The sequence below is a fragment of the Arachis duranensis genome, chromosome 7, assembly GCF_000817695.3.
Source record: "Arachis duranensis cultivar V14167 chromosome 7, aradu.V14167.gnm2.J7QH, whole genome shotgun sequence".
NCBI classification, from domain to species: domain Eukaryota; kingdom Viridiplantae; phylum Streptophyta; class Magnoliopsida; order Fabales; family Fabaceae; genus Arachis; species Arachis duranensis.
The window spans coordinates 78188585-78194112 of record NC_029778.3 but is presented as its reverse complement, the minus strand read 5'-3'; positions in this window follow the sequence as shown (position 1 = coordinate 78194112).

Sequence of the window (5528 nt, the reverse complement as noted above, 5' to 3'; positions counted from 1 at the left end):
TGGGTTATATATTCTCTCTATCTGACCGAACCGGTTTTGTTCTTGGAGAAGAAGAAGTTGGCTTGGTTTTTGGTTTCAAAGGTGGAGGCTTCCCTCTTCTATAAAAAGAGAGAACAACACGGTTTGGAGCAAGGAAGAAGAGTGAGAGTGCAAGGCACAGAATTTTCAGAGCTACATAAGCTAACAGATTTTCTTCGCCTTCAATGTATTCTATTTTGTAATTTTTCTGTTTAATTTTGTCATGTCTTGAGTCTCATAGAAAAAGACAAACAGTGAGGTTTGTGTGAAAAAGTCATAGAGCGAAAAAAGTCAGAGAGTGCAAAATTAAAAGAAAAAATCATAGATGTCCTTAGAGTTCCTTTGTTCATCTATGTTGTGTTTCATGATTCTGTGAAAATCCCCTTGTAAGTTGGGGTTAGCACTTTACAGTCTATAATCAAGAAGATTATAGTGAAATTCCATCGTTGTTGTGATGGAGACTGGATGTAGATTGCACTACACTTAGTTCTGAACCAAGATATACCTGGGTGTAATTCTCTCTCTCTTCTACTCTATTTCTGTTTCTACTGCACAGGAACTAAAATTAAAAAAATATCTCCTGCCAAGTGACGAGACAAAAATAAAAGTCTCGTGGCTAGGGACGAGACAAAAATAAAAAAGTCTCCTCAAAGACCAGCAAGTGTAATCAAGCAAAAAGGGGGCTAAGATTTAACCCACCTTTCTCTTAGCCACTAAAAACATCAGTTTGGATTATTCAATTTTGAATCGAATTGAATGGAATGCAATTGCTAATTTGAATTGAATTAAATGGACGGAGGTGTACTGAATTGAATTGAATTGATAATATGTAAATTGTAGGCAGAATTATTTGAATTTGATTTTATATAATGGATTATGTTTCGTTCACTCAATATTATATAATTGTTTTCCCATGAGTACTGTGTTCGGTTCACCATGAGTACTGTGTTCGGTTCATTCTGCAGAAAGCTGTTTGAATTTGATTTTATATAATGGATTATGTTTCGTTCACTCATTACTATACAATTGTTTCACCATGAGTATTGTGTTCGGTTCACCATGAGTATTGTGTTCGATTTACCATGAGTATTGTGTTCGGTTCATTCTGCAGAAAGCTGTTTGAATTTGATTTTATATAATAATGGATTATATTTCGTTCACTCAGTACTATACAATTGTTTCACCATGAGTACTGTATTCGGTTCACCGTGAGTACTGTGTTCGGTTCATTATGCACTATTCAAAACTCTTCTTCCTCACCTTCTACTGCTTCTTCACCAAAGAGAGAAGAAGGAAAAGACAAAAAAATACAGCAACAACAACAAAAGAATGACGATAAGGAGAAAAGAATGAATGCGAAAAAAATGGAGGAGAAGGAGGAGGAGGAATGCGAAGAAGAATGCGAAGAAGAAGACACTCCGTGCGTAAACGAGCGTGAGAAGAAGAAGAAGAAGAGGAGGAGAAGAAGAAGAAGCGTGATGGAGAAGAGAAGAAGAAGAGAAGAAGCATTGGGCAAGAGTGATTTCGTGTGTGTTGAGTGCGTGTATTTCACGTTTTATTTAATGGTATTGGATTTTTTTGATGTTAGGCCAACTTGATTACATGATTACATGGATGTGTAGCATTCTTGCCCATAAAATAGTTTTAGTATACATTCAAATTTCGTTTAAATTTATGTTTATAATTTTTTGACATAAATAATTTTTAAAAAATCTAAAATTACGAGATTGCTCACTAAATAATTTCTCAACGCATTCAAAACTCATGCAAAAGTAATTTTTCATTATATACCAGATTTATCAAAAAATTAATTTTAATAGTATTATTTTAATTTTAAATTGGTTAGAGTTTTATTTTAGTTATTATTTTTATTTTATTAAGTTTAAATTTATATTAATTCTTTTTTTATTTATTTTGATTATTAATTCTTAAGGGTATTATTATTTCATTTAAAGATAATTTAAATTTTTTGTAATATTTTTATAAAAGTTGATTAATAGGTTTTTTTATTTTTTATTTTTTGAAATTTTTTTAATAAGATCGTATTTTGATTTTTCTCTTTCATCCTTTGTATTAATTAATTATATTAATCTTCTGTTGTAATATATTTTTTATCTACTCCACACATTTTCTTTTTTTATCTTCTTTTTATTTTCTTAATTGCTCTTTTTACTTTATTTTGAATTATTTATTTTATTTTTACTTCTCATATATAGATTTATTATAATTCATCACATGTTCTTTTTGAATTTAAGTGATTTTTTAGGTTATATTTTACTATTGATACTTTTATTTTATTTAGTGTATTTTTTTAGTCTGTGTTTAATATAATAATCTGTAAATATCTATTCTATTATATAAAAATTAAATTTTTGCACTTAATAATAAAACTGTCGTGGCATGTTTCTGATGGTATTTTTCAATTTATTTCTTTTAACTCATTAAATATAATTTATTATGAGATTAATTATATCAACTAATTGATTTGATTAGATATTTAAATATTACATAATTATTATAATTTATATTAATTTATTTTAATAGTATTTCTTAATTTATTTTTTTTAATATTCTGATAGTATTTTTTAATTTATTAAATCAAATTTAGTATAAATTATGTATATTAATTAATTGATTTGATTAAATTATTAATAATTAAAATAATAAATCTATAAATAAAATAAGCAATTGAGATATTTTTAACTAATAATTAAATCAAATTAAATTATATGTATTGAGTCTAATTCAAATCATGTGAATTAAATACTAAACTAAAATATGATCATTTCTTGCTTATTCAAATTAAATGTAATAAATACAAATTAATTTTGTTAGATAATGATGATTTTCTGGTCTTCTATATATAGACGGCCAAACAAAATGATAAGAATCATCTTTTTTTATCACTCTTGCTATTTCAACTCTTCTTTTCTTCTTTTTTTTTCTTTATATAAAATTTCTTTTATGGATAAATGAGAAGGTATGGATGAATAATATTTTGTTGATTGTTTGTTTATAACTCGAAAATGTCTCAATTTAAGCATTACCGTTGCTTGCTAATGGAATTGAATGACAATGTGCTCAGCATACTTGCGACTTAAGAAATCAGGTCATGTGCTCGAGGTGCACCGATGCAAATTTTTGGAGCTGTCGACTGCCGCTGAATTCATTGTATAGCTGGAGCAAATTATGATATAGTGAAAAAACGTTTATGCATGCATGCTATTCTCCTTTATATATGTATCCCTCTATTTTTACAATTCACATCTTTATATATTAGATTCTTTTTGACATTATTTAAATTTGATATTTTTTCTATTTTTACGCTTCTAATCATTTTTTTTGTCTTAATATTTTGTTCTCTTCCATTTCTATATTTTGTTTTAGGTTAATTTTGTAGTTCAAATATAATCATTTATGTCATCATTAAATGTTATAAAATTGAACCGATATTAACAATAAATAATTTGAAAAAGGTATTTTTTGGAACAATTCACCTAAATTTAAATTGTTACATTAAATAAATGATGATAAATATTTTTATATTAAATCTCTTATAAAAGAAACTTATAGAAATGTTATGTTATATGATATAATTTGATTATATATCTTTTTTATCTCCGATCTAAATTATTTGAATTGGCATACTATTTATTTTTAAATTTAATTAAATATCCAAATATCTTACAATTTAATATAATTTAATTTATATAAATACATGACTTTTAATATTTATGTAATAAATTTTAGAGATATTTTTGTAAATTATAATTTTTTATCTGTATATTTAACTTTTAATAATATTTTTTATTTATTAATATATCATTTCTATTATTTGAGTATCAATAATGATAAAATTTGAATTATAAAAATTTAAAATTGAGCGTATACTATGATTAAGCTCAAAATTTAATTTATTTCTTATATTATATAAATATTAAATTCTTTGATTAAACACTTATTTGTTTATGATAGGATATTATATATAACTTTTATGTTGACATTAAATTCTTTGATTAAACACTTATTTGTTTATGATAGGATATTATATATAATTTTTATATTGTACATTTTTTTTTATTTTAAAAATCATTATATATTTTTAAAATTATTTAATTATGTTTATTCTTTTAAAAGGATTGCTATTATTAGAGAACAACTAATATTTATAATAGTCTAAAATTGTATTTATAATAGTCTAAAATTAAAAAAAATAAAAAATACAAAATATTAATATTCTGAATTTTTGAAGTATAAATCTTAAAATAAATATATATGATTATGATTAATGGTTATAATTGGAGTTTTTATTTTATTCTAATTTTTTTCAGAACATATTTACCTTATTTAAGTTTTATTTTTTTATTGATTGCTTTTTTTTGGTATACTTAACTATCATTAGTTTATATCAATTAAAATTTATACCTTGAATAAAATAGATATGTGTCTAAAAAAATGAACAAAAAAATATTTTTATTTTTAGTAAAATTTTATGTCGCTTTAACTTTTTTTCTACATCACATTTTATATTTTTACTATATTTATAAGAGAGTTTTTATTCAAATTAAGAAAATTTTATTTTTAGTTATTTTTTTCTTTTAGTTTTAAATATTATTTACTAATATAATAAAAAATTAAAAATAACAATAATTACTCACATAATTAAAATAGATATCCTAATATATACATGATCCTATATATACCAAGAATTATTATATATAATAAATAATTATTTTTTGTAATTACTATTTATAAAATTTAGTACATAATTTTCNATATACATAATCTGATCCTATGTATACCAAGAATTATTATATATAATAAATAATTATTTATTTTTTATAATTACTATTTATAAAATTTATTACATAATTTTCTCATCTTAATATCAATATTTAATGAATATAAGATACAAAATATTTTTTATATTATTTAACATACAAAACAAATATCTTAAGTCATCATGTAGAACAAGAAGTATAATAGTGCAAATACTTACTTACTTATTTATTCTATTTATCTATTCTATTATATAAAAATTGGATTTATGCACTTAATGATAGAGCTGACGTAGCATGCTCCACAGAGTGTTTCCGGATCTAATTATTTTAATTCATTCAATACAATTTATTACAATGACTTAATTATATCAACTAATTGATTTAATTGGATATTTAAATATTAATATAATTTATTATAATTTATATTACTTAATTAATTGGACTACGTTAATTGTAATTTATTGTATCAGTGAATTGGTTTTCTCATTTATGAAGTCTAAAATAAAATAAATAATTTATTGTTTATTCTAATTAAATTCATTAAATTGGATGACGCATAGCAACGCACACGGCAGCAGAGCGGACACGACAACGGTAGTGACTGGGCGGGTGGAATAACGACGACGAGATAGAAGTTGCATGTTCTTCTCTACTGCATACGAAAGCAATTCAAGCAATATTCTATTTTTTTGGGTTTTTGGGAGTGAGGTCACAAGAATTGAGGGCAAG